Source organism: Peromyscus eremicus, chromosome 14 (assembly GCF_949786415.1).
Source record: "Peromyscus eremicus chromosome 14, PerEre_H2_v1, whole genome shotgun sequence".
NCBI lineage: Eukaryota > Metazoa > Chordata > Mammalia > Rodentia > Cricetidae > Peromyscus > Peromyscus eremicus.
In genome coordinates, this window is record NC_081430.1 from 6,681,357 (window position 1) to 6,698,051 (window position 16,695).

Below are 16,695 nucleotides of genomic sequence, written 5' to 3' on the forward strand. Positions count from 1 at the left end.
TTTTTTTTAAGATTTATTTTTTCATGTATATGAGTGCTCTTTTTTAAAAATTAATTTATTTTTATTTTATGTGCATTTGTGTTTTGACTGCATGTATGTCTGTGTGAGGATGGCAGATCTCCTGGAACTGGAGTTACAGATAGTTGTGAGCTGCCATGTGGGTGCTGGGAATTGAACCTGGGTCCTCTGGAAGAGCAGCCAGTGCTCTTAACCACTGAGCCATCTCTCCAGCCCTCCTATCTTTAACACCTAAAAATTAAGCAACAGATAAGCATTTAAATATGTAACCAGTAAGTAGCTGTGCTAACATGGAGCAATGTTTAATTGTTAATAGGAAAAAAAATTCCATCAAAGACTGTAAAGTGTAACTTATCTACCTAAAAAGAGGGTAAATGTACTCTGTGCTTTTTCTATGTAAGAAAAATTCAAGTACTGATATATAAAATTTGTTCTCCAAGACCTTTTAACAATTAATGGACTGTTGGCATGAATATACACCATACATAGAGATTGCTTAAGTGACAGAGGCCAAGTAAGACAGTATGTGCTACCCAAACAAGTTACTGCATTTATCATCTATCGCTTAAAAACTTTTAGTACTACAAAAACATTTTTATAAAGTGTGATTTGAAAATATCTGGATTTCTTCAATTACACCATTAAATACCCAAGAAAATCTGCAGCACTCAAGCAATTACTTATTATTTCCCAAAGTTTAAAAGAATCATTAGCAGTATGGAGAATCCTGATTCAATTTATAAAATAAATGTTCCTTCCCAGGGCTGGGCTGTTGCTGGATGGTAGAACACTTGCTGGCATGCGCTAGGTCTAGTGTTCTATTCCTAGAACCACCAAAACAAAACAAAATTCCCCTTACCACCAAGAACTTCAAATCGGTTGTTATTGAAGAAGTAAAACTAACTACCAATAAAGCAACAGATGCAAACAGAATTTATTTTATCACTGGAGTTGAGTTTTTAACAACTTCACATAGTGAAAGGAACGGCTTTGAGACACAAGGATGACGAGCCTGAAGAAGACTCCAGGAACAGTATAAATACTGAAACAATGCAAATAGTTAGAGTGCTAGGATCCTCACACTGCCATCCCGTCTCATCAGATGGATGCTGTAAAAGTAGCACCCACACACGGATTACTTACATTAACTGTGAAACTCATTCTGAAATCTCCTTGTCGATGTTGTTATTAGATTCACCCCAGATCAGCAATACTGAATTGGTGCAAAGAGGTAACACCTATATCTCCCTCCACATTCCATACTCCCCAGGACGACAAACATCCAAATGTATTATCATTCAATGACCAAAAATTACCAAGGGTTTGAGTCTCATTAGGAAATTTGGGAACAAAAGTAAAATATAAAAAGTAGCTCTCTGTCAAAATGTTCTTATTTTGTATATATTTGTAAATTTTCAGGTGTGAGCTTTCTCTAAAAGTTTTTTTTTTTTTGAGGCAGAATACCAATTCAGAGTCCTCCAATGAATGCTGTCTTTGCACCCTATTCTCACCCTCCCCCCCATTGGAAAAGTGCTACAAAACACTTCATTTTAAAAGCTTTAGCTTTTATGTCAACTTTACTTCTAAATGCTTAAGTTTTTCTTCATGCCCGGTTATGGAGCTTATTGCCAACACCATCTATCCAGTCTATGTGGAGAATAACTGAGTAACACATAAGCATATATATGCAAAGACTTATAATAAACACCAGCAGAATCTGAAATAAACAAACCTGTTTCCCGCAGCCGGGTTGAAGGAAGACACTGATCACCGGGAGTACCTCTCACTGAGCTGTTACTATTTGCAGCAGAGGCATACTTCCCTCTAATTTTAGCTCTTCATGCTACACTATAATCTGCTCCAGTGAGGGTCAGCCTTTATAAGGTCCTCACTGAGCTCTTTTGAAAATCCTGGCCTCAGAAAAGCCAGGACACTTGAGATTAAAAAACGGGCCTAGCTCAAACCTAGGACAATGTCAAAGATACAGTGGCAAAGAATATCCAAGTATGACAATGTTGAAAGTACACATTTACTATTACTGTTTAGTGTATTTACCACACTGCATTATAATCCGAAACCAATTGACTAGACACAAGTACCATCATTCTGCTGTGGAATAATCCTCTTGTACAATGTAAAGATTTGTCACTCAAATTGGTTTAACAAAACGCTGATTGGCTAGTAGCCAAGTGAGAAGTATAGGCAGGGTGACCAATCTAAGAATCTGGGAAGAGTCAGGGGTCGACAGCCAGATGCAAGATGAGAATGCCTCACTGAGAAAAGGTACCACGCCACGTGGCTAAACATAGATAAAAATTATGGTTAATTTAAGTGTAAGAGCTAGTCAGTAATAAGCCTGAGCTAATAGCCAAGCATTTATAAGTAATATTAGGCCTCTAACTCAATTATCTGAAAGCAGCTGCAGGACTGGGTGGAACAGAGAAACTCCGTTTACATCATTCTTTGACCCCCACTGGAAAACCTGGCAGGTGTGATGGAAGCACACTTGTAATCCTACTAGTACTTTGGAGACTGAGACAGGGGGACTGCCAGTTTGATGCCAGTCTGGACTACACAGACCCAATGTCAAATGAAATGAGACACACACTGAGTCAAGCCAACCACAGATGATCTACAGGAAAAGGATCCTCCCCTCTCTCTTTAAATGAGTGATAGTTGTCTCAGTACTTGGAGGTTTGTGTATATGCTCTGGCTTTGTTCTTGTTTGGTCTGCTTTAGTTTATCTCTAAATTTTGATTGCCTGCCTTCCATGACATGCACACCACCGCACGATGCTATCCACTCATACCACTTCAATTTAGGAACACAGATACACTAAAGCAGAGCTCACAACATTTATTTTTCTTCTGTAAAAGGACAGAAAAATAGGCTCAGCTTTAAGGTCTTCTTATCTCTATTCCAATTGCTATGGTCTGAAGAAGCCACATGAAAATGAGTCCTGCAAGACGGCTCAGAGGGTAAATACCACTGTCTGCAAAGCTGACGGTGTGAGTTTGACTCCTGGAGCCCAGTGAGGGGAAAGGAGAGAAGCACCTCCACGACTCCATGAAGCTGTCCTCTGGTCTCCACATATGCACAGTGGCACACATGTGTAATGAGGCTTTTTATGTCCTGCCAGCCAGCTCCCAAATAATGACATGGAGACTTCTTACGAATTATTAAAGTTCAGCCTATGGCTTAGTCTTGTTCCTAACTAGCTCTTAGAACTGAAACTAAGTCATTTATATTAATCTGCGTTCTATCGTGTGGCGTTTACCTCTCTTCCATCTTGCACCTCCTGTTTCTTCTCTGCGTCTCCTAGTGTCTCCCATGTGCCTAGATTCTCCTCCTCTTCCTTTCTCCCCCAAGAAATCCCACCTACCTCCTGCCTACCTACTGGCCATTCAGATTTTTATTACACCAGTCACAGCAATACATCTTCATACAGTGTACAAATATGCCACAACATTTCCCCCTTTTTGTCTAAATAAAAAGGAAAGGTTTTAACTTTAATACAGTAAAATTATACACAATAAGAACAACTATCAAGTAAGAATTACATTCACAATGTCTAGTCTATTTATATTTGTCAAATTTGGAGAAATTACTCTATTATCTATCTTATCTTGATGAGTCCAAGTTTTATACTTAAACTTTTTCTATCATAACTTGTATTACCATCCTGAAATTATCTTTTTAAACCTCAGAACATTTTTTTAGATAAACAATTTAAGCTTTTATGTCTTTTAACCTTATACACTTTATAACTCTCTTATGAATTTCTTTTCTAAATTTGGTAGCAAGGAAAACTATAACTATCTCACCTTACTCCATCAGAGACCTGAGAAGGATATAATATTACCTGAGTAAACAGAAAGTGCAGAGCAAACAACTTCCAAAACTATAGAAATGACAGACAGCTGGCAGCCTGGTCAGCCTGGACAGTCACCCAAGGTTCCTCTGCAGCGTTGGAGCATCCATCTCTGGCCTACAGGCCTACAATACCTGACAGACTTTTCTAGGAAGCAGGAAATTTGAAAGACTGTCCTACCTTGTCTTAGCAAAGTTTGGCAGTTGCCTTACTTTCGTGTCCTGCTTGTCCAGTTTGGACAGCACACTGTCAGCAGTCAAGGCAAGGGCAGCCCCTTGCCCAAATGGCTTGCTTTGCCACATGAAAAGCAAACTCCATATGGAGGTTCTTTGATGCCCATCATCCTTTTCTGAAATAAACTGCGCTGCCAGGAGCAGACATGTCTCACTGTCATGAAAAGCCTTATGATATTACAACATTATAAATGCCATATTCTGAAGGTCTCTGAAATGTTTGAAGACTATTTGTCTAAAATATATCTGTGTTTGACCTTGAAAACATACATACCCAACATGACTATAAGTTTGAATGTAATAGATGACTACTAACCTGCATTTCTTTATTATCCTAAACAGTACGTAATAATAGTTTTCAAGGACTAGAACTTTACATTACATTTTTAAATGAGCTGCATAGGTACAATATCTTAAACAAGAGTGGAAATATATATGCAGTATGTTCTAACAAAAATAACCTTAAATTTGCATCAATATAAAAAAATCCATACCAATGTAAATTATTTGAGACTAGTAGTTGCTTGCTGTGGGAAAATGCTTTTGTACATTGGTTTAATAAAGTGCTGACTGGTCAGTAACCAGGCAGGAAGTATAGGCGGAGCAAGCAGATGAGAATTCTGGGAAGAGGAAGGCTGAGTCAGGAGTCGCCAGCCAGACACAGAGGAAGCAAGATGACAAAGAAGAACTGAGAAAAGGTACCAAGCCATGTGGCTAAACATAAATAAGAATTGTGGGCTAACTTAAGTGTAAGAGCTAGTCAATAATAAGCCTGAGCTAATGGCTGAGCAGTTATAATTAATATAAGCCTCTGTGTGTTTATTTGGGTCTGAGTGGCTGTGGACTGGCCAGGACACAGAAAAACTTCCAGCTACAGTTGCTTTTTAGTCTAAAAGTGGATTCAATAATCGAACCTTTTATCCTATCATTCCCATATCCCCCCTTTTTATTTTCAGAAGTTTTCTTAAATTATCTGTATATCTATGCCCATGAACGTATGTGCCCAGTAGCCAAGAGGGTATTGGATCCCCTGAAGCTAAATTTACAGGCAGTTGTAAGCCAACCAACATGGGTGATGGGAACCAAACTCAGGTTCTCGGTAAGAACAATATACACTATCTCCTGACCTATCTCTCCATCCCGAGAATTTCTAGTCAATATTTTTCCAATAAAGTATCTTAGAGAATCATTTTGCCCAACTTTCAAAACATTATGCCAATGGGCAAGAAAAGCTTTGCAACAAAATACCATAAAGAAATTGTTCTACTCAGTCAATATTGTTTACAACTGTGGGGGGCAGGATTTCAGTCTTCAAAAATATAGGAGCACAACCTTACCTGCAAAGAAAGTGTTTCACGAGGACATTACACCAACTCAGTAAAACAGTTTTCTAGGAGCACTTTGGGCTTATTTGCAAGATTCAAGAATTATCTCTTATTTTCTAATTGAATAAGATAATTTACCACTAAAAGAACTAAAAATTACCCATAATTATAAGTGATTCTCTTTCTCCAAACAGCTAACTGCAAGAAACATCAAGTAATTAACATGTTCAACATAGAAAAACTTCTAGGTTGACATTATTGCAGTAGTTCTCTTAAAATTAAACTGATTTAAAAAGTTTAAATTACTAACATTAAACAAAGTAAATGTATGTGTATAATAACATGATATAATTTGTTGTATAGCATGACAATGGACTCTAAGGTCCAGGAGGTTCTTAGTCCACTAAAGAAAAATTCAACAGCAGACACAAATGTCTCAGCTCACATTCAAAGACGGTGAGAGTGGGCTAACCCAAGACATGGTGGCCTGCAGCGATCATAGGTTTCCTAATTTTATAGGAAGTTTTTACATATATTTGAGGTGAGTGTTGCAGTTACATTTCCCGTTTTCTCCTCCCCAAGTCACAGGAGACAGGACCTTCCTTCTAGGTTGTCTCTTCCTACAGTCCTTTTGAAAGGCCCACATGATGCAGCAGAACCACTGTGATGAAACTAGGGTCTTTTGAAGATATATTCTGTGTATGCATCATGGCTAGGAAACCCGCATAGAGCCTCAGCTCCTGGTGTAGGGGTTAGAACCCAAAAGCTGGCCACAGCCCTGTGGTTCCATAAAACTACCCATGACATCGTGCCCCAGTCCTTGTAGAGCCTGTTCAGAGGCTGTGGGTGGAAGTAAGATCCTTTATGTATGTGATGTATGGTAGCTATGGGGTCCCCTCAACACCCCCCCCCCCCCACTGGGGAAAAAAGTCTCGGAAATGGTGCATTCCAATCCACTGTGAAGTCAGGTAATCAGCAGTCACATTTCCAAAATTTGGAAGAGAGGATCGAACATTTCTTTTGATGTTTAAGGGCTTGATTGAAAAAGGAACCCAGCCTGGAATATTCCTTAAGGACAGCAGAATCAAAAACCTGACTGTGGGGGATCACTGTGCAGGCCTCAGTGTCAAGGGTTTGGTGCCAAATAAAACATTCTGGCTCCCTTCAAACAAACTCCTATTGTAAGTGTGTAGCCATGTGTAGATATGACTAAGAAAGTTTCTGTGATATCTGTAAATATTGAAGGACCTCAATGTTAAAACTGGATGCGTAAAAACCATTAGCACACAAGCGCAAACATCTTCCTCAGATGAATTATGGGTAGGGGAAAACTGACATCTGATTTCTGAATATGAGCTAAAAGTTAGGACCCAAGAACAAATCCACCAGTTACACAGTATCTAGTTTCTAGATCTAGCCCCAGAATCGCCCAAGAACCAGTTAGTAAGGGATGTATGCCCATTCCATTCTCCTCCAAGTTCATGGCCTCTTGTTCATTGTTACTGCAAGCTTGTATGTATTTATATATCCATATGTACCTCTAAATATAACCTGTTCGGTCCACTTGATGTTACTTGTATGTATGTTTTCAGGACTAACCATTTGGCAACGGACAACCAATGGGCATGCTTTTCCCTGGTGAGGGTGACCTTTCTCATTCCCAGCTGTACCGTTGCCTATAATTCTTGGTGTAGGGTTGAGGCTTGTGGGCTTTTCTCCACCCAGTTTGGCACGTTTATTCGTGTCATTCTTTGCTCGTGTTTGGTCAGCCATGTTGGGGAAACTTGAAGAGTATAACTTCCTCTTATTAGTACCTCGCCATATGGTATGGCATCAGAAGGCACTGAAATTTGATAGGTGTTATACAGGGAGGTCACCAGGGTCCCAAGAAAACCCCAGAACTTGGAAGCACTGGCAGCAGTTTCTAGCCCAAACAATATACTAAGTCAGGAGGGCTGATTTGGATTGGTCCTCTCCTACACCAGATAGGTGGTTTGAACTTCCACCTATAGGAAAAGCTTGAATATTGTGCCTTTGCCTCTGCTTCTGTTTCACCAGAGGACAGGAAGCTCAGAAGGTTAGTATCCTCTAACAGATGTTTCTTTGGGGACACAGTGAACAGTTGCTCTGACCTGTCAAATTTGCAACTTTATTTACTGTAGGGGTGGGGTGAGGGAATAGATATTCAGTGCCCAGTGAACCTGTGGGCACACAGCACAGAGAAGAGGGGAAATGTCACAGCTAGAATTTTTTTTTTTTAATTTTGCAATACAATTCAGTTCTACATATCAGCCACGGATTCCCTTGTTCTCCCCTCCACACACAGCTAGAATCTTACAGTTGATCGGTCGGACAGGTCATGTGCAGAGAACAACTTACAATGTGCCAGAATCAGTTACGTCTTTTCACCATGTGGGTTCTAGGGATTGAGCGCACTCGAAGTCAGGCTGGGTGCCAGGCACCCTTACCCACTGAGCTGGCTGGCCAGGACTAAGTCTTTAATGCACGCTTTACATGTGGGCAAATCCACCAGTATGGAAACCGGGTTCTACTCTGGCCCCTGTCACACCTGTGAAACTCAGTTCTCATGAAGTCTGACCAGGAGAGAACAACTAAACCAGGCTTCTAGTGTCTCGTGGCATGTCCTTTATAGAGCCGGGCAGGTCTTCTACCTTTCCAGAACACTGGTATCTAGGAAGAAGGTATGTAATTAGCAACAGGAAGGCTACCACTCGTGTGAGTTGGCAGGTGACTGTGGGGGCCATTATCACTGTGGAGCTACCTGGTAACCCAAACCCAGGGGCTGGGTGGTTGAACTCTTTACCTTGAGGGTCTTTCCTGTTCCAGTGGAAGCATCAGAAAGAATGGGGAGGGAACAGCCAGCTCCACCTCTCAGGGCAGCCCAATCAGATGCCCCATCTTCCTTACCACCCGGAGGTTACTGTGACCCCTTTTCTGCCTACAGATAAGACAGATTCCTGTCGCCCAGGGAGGCTCTTTGGGGCAGCTGGAGATGCTGTATGCTGGCAGAAGGAATCTTCTCTGGGCTCCAAGTTTACCTTCCTCTGCCCAGTCTCTATTATAAATGTGGAAGGTCGCCTCCAGTTATTGATCTAGGAGGACTTGAGGGTCCAAGAACCAACCTTTTCTGTTTCCTGCCAGGTGTCACATGAAAGTTGTTCTTGATGAAGAGATGCTCTCAAGAGGAAAGGCGGGGGGAACAGGGTGTTTCCCATATGTGAGAGAGCCAGTTAGGGGCAATCTGAGATCTGGGTATATGCCCAGGAGTGGACTAGCTGGGCCATCTGATAGATGTGGCAATGCATTATGATGAAAATATTTTATATTCTAAGAAACTAGAAATTTTGGTGGAACTCACAGCCAGAGTTAATAATACACCTTAGGGTCACTTAAGATTTAAGACTGCCAGCCTACTGTTTAACCTGCCTTTAAGAAACACGGTAACAACCAACCTTACTTGCCTTGGATTTCCCTGTAATCAGCTTTTACAACCTAAGCTAATATACAGCTGTAATCTTCCATTATGAACTCACCCATGCTCCTGACCCAGACAGTAGTGTGTGTGTGTGTGTGTGTGTGTGTGTGTGTGTGTGTGTGTGTATTATGATAATCATTTGCTAGAACCAGCAAACAGGCTGAAAAGTGGCCTTATAAAATAAATATCCATCATAAATGTTGGATGGGACAAACAGATATTGCTTGATAAACGGTATTTATATTTGTTGTTATCTGGGCCAGCTGGGGTGAGTTGGAGTTAGAGACTTAATTCCTTGGAAAACTCTGTGAAGTGTCCCTCAGTCCTTCCCCATGTGATACTTCCTGTGCTGGTCAATAAAACAGAGAGCAAAGCCCTTTGTGAGGACAGACACATAGATTCTGAAGACAGCATTCTGGCAGGAACTGATTCAGACTCAGGCAACAGAGAGCCAGCGTGATGGAAGAGAGAGAGAAGCAGAAAACTAGAATCTGGGTTCCCTCTGGTCACACGACACCCAGGGGAACTGGATTCCTTTCCTTTGTGCGACACCAACGCACTGCTGGTGACTGAGTTTATTTCTGATGTGTTCAAATCCACTGCAAACATGTTTCTTACACCTGCAATACTGGTACAACTTTTCCACATTGATAATTTCATACCCTGTGATATTCAAGGAAGAGGGTGGAAGACAGAATAGAAATTTGAAAACTGAGGAGAAGGGAGTTAAGGGCTGGAGAGATGACGGCTCAGTACTGGCTGATGATGAGCACTGGCTGCTCTTCCGGGGGACCAGGGTTCTATTCCCAGCATCCATATGGTGACTCAGAACCACCAGTGACACCAGCACCAGCGGATCTGATGCTGCAGTGGTCTGGGTGACCAGGAGCCTCACAGGCGCTTACGTCTGAAGGCTTGTTCCCAGGTAGTGGAACTGTTTGCGGGGAGGTGTGCCATTGGGGATGGGATCTGAGGTTTCAGAAGTCCACACAAGGCCTGCTTCACTCTCTGCCCACTGCCTGCGGATCGGGATGTAAAGCTCTCAGCTACTGCTCCAGCACCATGCCTGTCTGCCTCCCACCATGATGATCATGGACTCACCCTCTGAAACTGTAAGCCAGCCTCCGATTAAATGCTTTCTTCTATAAGAGCTGCCCTGATCACAGTGTCTCCTCTTCACAGCAATGGATCAGTGACTAAGTCAGATGCCTTCCTTCTGGCACCAGGTATGCAGGCGGTTCATAGATACACATGCGGCCAAAACGCCCATACATATAAATAAATTAAATTAAAAAATTTTTAGAACATTGGGGCTGGAGAGATTGCTCAGTGTTCTCCCAGGACTCAGGTTCAATTCCCATCCCCACATGGCAGCTCACAAACTGTAACTCCAGGATCTGACACCCTTAAACAGACATACATTCAGGCAAAACACCAGTGCACATAAAATAAAAGTAAATAAATTATTGCCGGGCGGTGGTGGGACACACCTTTAATCCTAGCACTTGCGAGGCAGAGGCAGGCGGATCTCAGAGAGTTCAAGGCCAGCCTGGTCTACAAAGCAAGTTCCAGGATAGCTAAGAGTGTTACACAGAGAAACCCTATCTCAAAAAACCAAAATAAATAATAAATAATTTTTTTTTAAAGAAAGGAATAAGTAAAACAAGAGCAGATCCAAATTTCTCTCATCTGTATTTCACCAGAGTCTTCAAAGTTCAAAGTATGCAGACACAGAGCACACTCAAATCCTAAAATTACAGACCACACTGTTGGGGATCATATCTAGAGTCCACCACACTAAAATTACACGTTAATTAAAAATTTTAACCTTTGCTGAAATGCAAAGCAGTTTCAAAAAGATCGAAGCAGTATTATTATTTACACATACATAAGAACAATATTTCCATAGACTTTAGATAACATCACACCACTTCCTACTGAAAGAAACCAGGATTCCCAGGATAAATGACTGATTTCAAGGTAGGGCAGGCTAGCATCACAATGATCCCTGGGATATCTGGTTTCAGAATAAATAAACAAATATTAAGGAAATTAAAACGACAGCTACTTTGAAAATAATCCTTAGCCTCGTTTGGGGTAGCATAAGTGAGAATGATCAAAGGACATCAATGATTAATATAAAAAAAAAAAATCAGAGCTGGGAAGTCCAGACTCGATGTGAAAACACTGGCAGTGTAGAAGAGAAACAGGGTCTCCTACAGCCCAGGCTAGCCTTGGACTTCCACGTAGCGGAGGATCGACCTCCTGAGGACTGTGATTACAGGTGTGTGCCTGGCCCTAGGGATGGGACTCAAGGCTACTGGGCTACACCCTCAGCTCCAAGGAATCAGAAAATTCACCAATTTGTAATTATTACATAAAACAAAGGCATAAAAACCTATACCAAGATGTGTTATAAGCTCAGTATGGTAGCCTGTCCTTTAATCCCAGCATTTAGGAAGCTGAGGCAGGTGGATCTCAGTGAGTTCAAGAGCCTGTTAAATTCACTAAATTTTATTGTTGTACTGTGTTTCTGTAAGAAAAGTCTTATTCTCTTAAAGAAAAATTTAAAATTACATTTATTTGTTTACTTATTTAGTATGTGTGTGTGTGTGTGTCCGTGTCCACGTGTGTTTGGGTACATGCATGCTATTAAGCACGTGTGGACATCAGGGGACAACTTGTGGGAGTCGGTTCTTTCATACTGTGTAAGTTCTGAAGATTGACTATTGACAGGCTATGAGGTTTGGCAGCAAATGGCTTTCTTCATCCACTGAACATTTCCATAGCCCATTATTGTACTCTTCAGAAATACACCCTGAAATAACAGATAAAAGCAAAGTAATATATATACTACTCTCAAATCATTTGGAAATAAAAATTATGAACACACAGCGCCAGTGACGGAGGAAAGGCAGACACAAGAAATAGCAGTATTTTCAGGAAGTTTGGGAAGAGGATGATTCAGGAAGCTGAACTCCTCAGGAGTTCTGTATTTTGAGGGACTGCTTAGGATTATGAGTGACACCTAGAAAGATTTCCAAATCCTTAGATTATGCTCTACTGTAGGAAGTAACTCAGCTGTTTTGACATACTCCAGGAAAAAGAAAACACTTGGACATGAGTGTTTATGATAAAGATGTACATATTTTTGTTTTCATATTTGACTGTCCCTATTCAAGAAAAATGATTTACTTATTCATTTGGCTGCTTTCTTATTTGTGGCTCCACAGATTATGTTCTTGTGTGTGATGGGGGAGGGTGCCTCCCTGTGGGGCCAGAGCTGAAGTCGGTGTGCTCTACTGCTCTCCGGCTTATTTCTTTTGAGAAAGGGTCTCACTGAATCTGAAGCTAGCTCACGCATGTGGCTAGACAGCCTGGCCTTCAAGCTTTGGAGGTGTGTCAAACACACAAAAATAAAGATTTTCATTTTGTGTAGGAGTGTTTTCCATGCACGTCCCTGTGCGCCACTTGCACAGAGTGCCTGCTGGGCCAGAAGAAGGTAGATCCCCAGGAACTGGAGTTATAGCTGTTTGTAAAGGCACCATGTGGTTGCTAGGAACTGAATCTGAGTCCTCTGAAGGATTGCTTCTTCTCCTCCTCCTCCTCTTCTTCCAGCTGAGCCTCTCCAGCACCCCCAAATCCTTTTAATGGACTTACAAATTCTCCCCTTTAATAATGTCTCCGACGTCTATACAGCATGTGCAAGTGAGCTGGCTACCTGTGTGCAGGTGCCGTGGAGGGCAGACAGGGTACCGGACCCCGTGGAGTTGGAGTTGAACGTGACTGTGAACACCTGTCATGGGTACTAACACTCAAACTTGGTCTTCTGCAAGAGCTGCAAGCATTCTTAAAGACTGGGCCATCTCTTCAGCCCCTCAAAAAACTGTCATTAGGACTTGGAATTATGTGATCTAACTCAATGGTATATCCCACCGTTTTTCTGTTACAAATCTTCTGATTTAGTATTTCACATTACAATTAAGCATTAGCCCCTGCTGCAGAGGGAAGTTATCCTCAAAATTATGACTTATTTTGCAGTTTTAAGCTTAGAAAAGACAATATGGTTTGCCAGCAGCTTTTAATACTGTGAAGTGACGTGATGGTGAGGTTGAAACACCAACAAACTAACCCAAAGCAGAACAGAAACTAAATAAAACCTAAAGCTCACACCTCAGCCTTGCTTATTCTGATCTATGTATGTCCTAGGGAAATGGTAATTTCAATGCTTTAACATTATCTTATGTAGCCCTTCATAAGAAGGTTTTCAGGCACAAGGATCTCATGTATATTAGATAAAAGTCACATTGTGTCCTCGTTATCAGTGTTCGTTCCTTTAGCAAAGCGTTACACTCTTGTAGATAGCCGAGCAGACCGGACCTGGCCCCTTCGTACAGGAGAAGGGTGTGTCTGTGTTGCACACACGTGAGTGTGGGGGCCAGGGCAGGCTGCAGGTGTCTTTCTCTATGGCTCTCTGCACTACTACCGTGAGATAGCATCTCTCACTGGATCACGTGCTTGCCAGTTCAACTAGACTGGTCAGTCCGAGAGCTCTCAGGACCCACCCGTCTGCGCTCTTCAGTTCTGGGTTACAGGCATGGGCACCCATAGTCGGTCAGCCTCTTTTTGTTGGTTTGCTTTTCCGAGGCAGGGTTTCTCTGTGTAACAGCCCTGGCTGTCCTAGAACTCACTTTCTAGACCAGGCTGGCCGGGAACCCACAGAAATCCACCTGCCTCTGCCTCCCAAGTGCTGGGATTAAAGACGTGCGCCACCACACCCACAGGAAGGCCACCACACCCACAGGAAGAAGGACTTTAATTTAAGATCTCTCCACTTCGATATATGAACTTACAGGTTGACAACAAAGGCTGCCCGAGCTGAAGAAAACCAAGAGGTGAGGATCAGCAAAGAATAGAATGTCAAGTGCCAGATATCAACTCAGAGGCCGGAAAACACAAAACCGAGGGGCACGTTTGTGCCCATAGTTCTAATACCAAGTCTGAAGCTGAGCAGCACAGTAAGCGAACCCCATCCACTACCTAGAGGGTGTTAATTAGGAGAAAATTGTAACACTGTGGTAACAAACCTCCAGGAAGGTCAAATATGGCGGTGGCAGGAATCTGAACATTTGCTCGGTTACTGTTTCATTCAACCTGGAAAGGCCTACCCTATGTTCTGGGCTGGGGACCCGCCCAAGCCTGCCTAGCAGATGAAGCTTTAGGTGAAGGCTAAACACACACACCTATGCATATGACAGGGAAAGCATGTGCTGCACAGAACTGCCAAAGCCAGCCTAGTACCAATGGGCACAGGGCACCATTGACAGGATACTGTATTCACCAACAGTTTTATCCACGATGGCACAAGAAACACAAACTTAAAGGGAAGAAAGTATCTTAGCTTTCTTTTTGACTTACTTTGTGTACGTGAAGGTTTTGCCTACAAGTATGTATGTGCACAACAAGCGTGCCCGGTGCCCATGGAGGTCAGAAGAAGACGGTGAAGGTGGGTGTTGGGAACTAGGACGGAGTTCTCCGCCCGGGCAAGCACTCCGAATTGCTGAGCCATCTCTCCAGCCCCCAAAAGAAGTATCAACAACAAAATATGGAAACCAGTTCTGTGCTACAAACTCAAACACCCTTTTTCTTAGCAGTACTAGGGATGGAACCCAGAGCCTTGCACATACAGGCCAGAGCTCTATTACTGAGCCTCCACCCCCCTTTCCCCTCCCTCATATGTGAATGTGGTTCAGCTACAGGTCAATCATCATTTGTTTATCTAATATGCCAGGTCTGGGGGGCAGAAGGCAAGCGCAGCCAAGTTTCCTGGTGTTCACTTGCCAGCAGGTGTAGCTCTGCCCCTACTGACTGACACAAAATTGGCACCAGCACAACAGAGGCCCTCCTGACAGCTAACGTATCCATACACCCTGTGTCGTTCACTTGAGCTGTGGCTTCGCTGATCAGTGTTTGAATAACTGTGTGAGATTTTTTTTTTCTCTTTAACTTTTTCACTCATGTGGATACTTTGAAAAGTCTGGCTCTAAACCAGGTTCTCAACTACCCCTCAGATAAAGCTCAGAGGCCTCACCACTCAAGTGAGGCCACACGGTAGCCTTGGTGATATAGTACAAGACTCTTGCTCCTCTGGAGCTGACCAAGATGGAGCAAGTCCACTGTCTCCATCCAGAATGCTGGCCAAAGAGCCAAGCTGTCACACTGTCTTGGAAAGATACTATAATTCCTGAAGGAAGCCTTGTCATTATTGGCCTCATAGACTTTATAGTTTAGAATTAGGTAGAGTAGAACATAAATGTAACGTCAGCACTTGGGCATCCTGAATTAGCAGGTACCACCAAAATGGCGAACAGTTCTCTGTAGTTTTGATAAGGAAAACATCCATGTATCTTTAGGCAAAGGACCTAACTACACTGCCTCTTGGGGACATCTAGATATTAGGAAATTTGTGGCTCCATGATTTCTGTAACGTTATGAGATCCAATGTTTCAACTATTTCCTGCAGAGGCTCAAATTGAGTGAAAACATCCTTCATACTCCCAAACATATTATGTGACACCCTTCTTAAGGCAGCGGCTTCCTCGGCACCATTAAATTTGGGGTTCTCTTTCCTGTTCGTAAAAGTCCCATTCTATTACCTTGTATTCTTAAGAAAACACAGGCCATGCCTTTTTTCCCCTTAGAAACCACCACAGTTCTAGGAAACTTTACAAGTTAAAACAAAACATTAAAGTGTTTTTGTAAGACTGTATGTGAAGGGAAGGACAGCAGCGGACTACCAGAGAGTCAGTCTGGCAGTATCAGTGACAGTGCAGTGTGCCTGCAGCCTTCGGCTCCAGGGCCTGCCTTTAAAATGTCCTCCTCTAGGATGGGTGTGACCGTACGTATACACCTTTAAACCCAGCAGAGGCAGGTGGGTATGAGTTCCAGGATAGCCAGAGCCACATAGAGATACTCTGTCTCAAAAAAAAAAAACAACCAACCAAACACAAAAGTCCTCCTCAAGCATAACAGTAAGTTGGAAAGAAGGGAAACCTGTAATTTTCTACTTACACAAACTGATTATCCTATTCCCATTAAACAGTAATACTTACAGAATTAAAAGAATTAAAGCTGGTTGGTTTCCTTGATATTAAAGTGGGTCATGATATCTATATCATTACATGTTTCCTTCTCATTGACATAAAGGAGCAAACAAAACCAAAGAAAATAGCCAACACTGAAAATCAGGGAAAGCGGTAACAGTACTGTGTCTTAGGCATTTAATACAGTGGTGTACCTTAAGTGTGATTTTCAAAGTAGAGAGCTGACAAATAGGGCCACCTGAGCATTTCTGGCACTCTTCACTCAACACATGCCAAATTTAGAACAGGCCAAATCATTCCACTTGGCACCTAAGCTCCCAAAAGACACTTGCTGAAGAGATCTGTCCCCAATAAACAGGCTCCATAGAGGGCTAAGAATGAGAAGAAAGCTGTGTGCAGCTTTCTCACATTGGCAGAGTCTATGTTAATTAAATGCTTTCTAAAAATCCTTCAAGCAAAGCTAGGAAAGTGATGTTAAAATAATATTCAATACTTCTAACATATAAAAGAGCAACCTTTTCTTTGGACAATGCAGGAGATCCAATTCAGTGTCCCATGCTTGCTGACTGCTCCCCCAACTACCAGGAAAATTGGCGACACCAAGAAATGCACGATATGAAGTTCCAGGAACCAGAAAGCAGGTGTCCCG

The 16,695-nt window shown here is 42.3% G+C and overlaps 1 protein-coding gene across 1 annotated transcript in view; it reads right to left on the minus strand.

The window, feature by feature from the left end:
* Positions 1 to 16,695, minus strand: part of Bzw2 (basic leucine zipper and W2 domains 2) — a 60,916-nt gene that overhangs the window by 39,046 nt on the left and 5,175 nt on the right. The gene's annotated exons all lie outside the window — the stretch shown is intronic.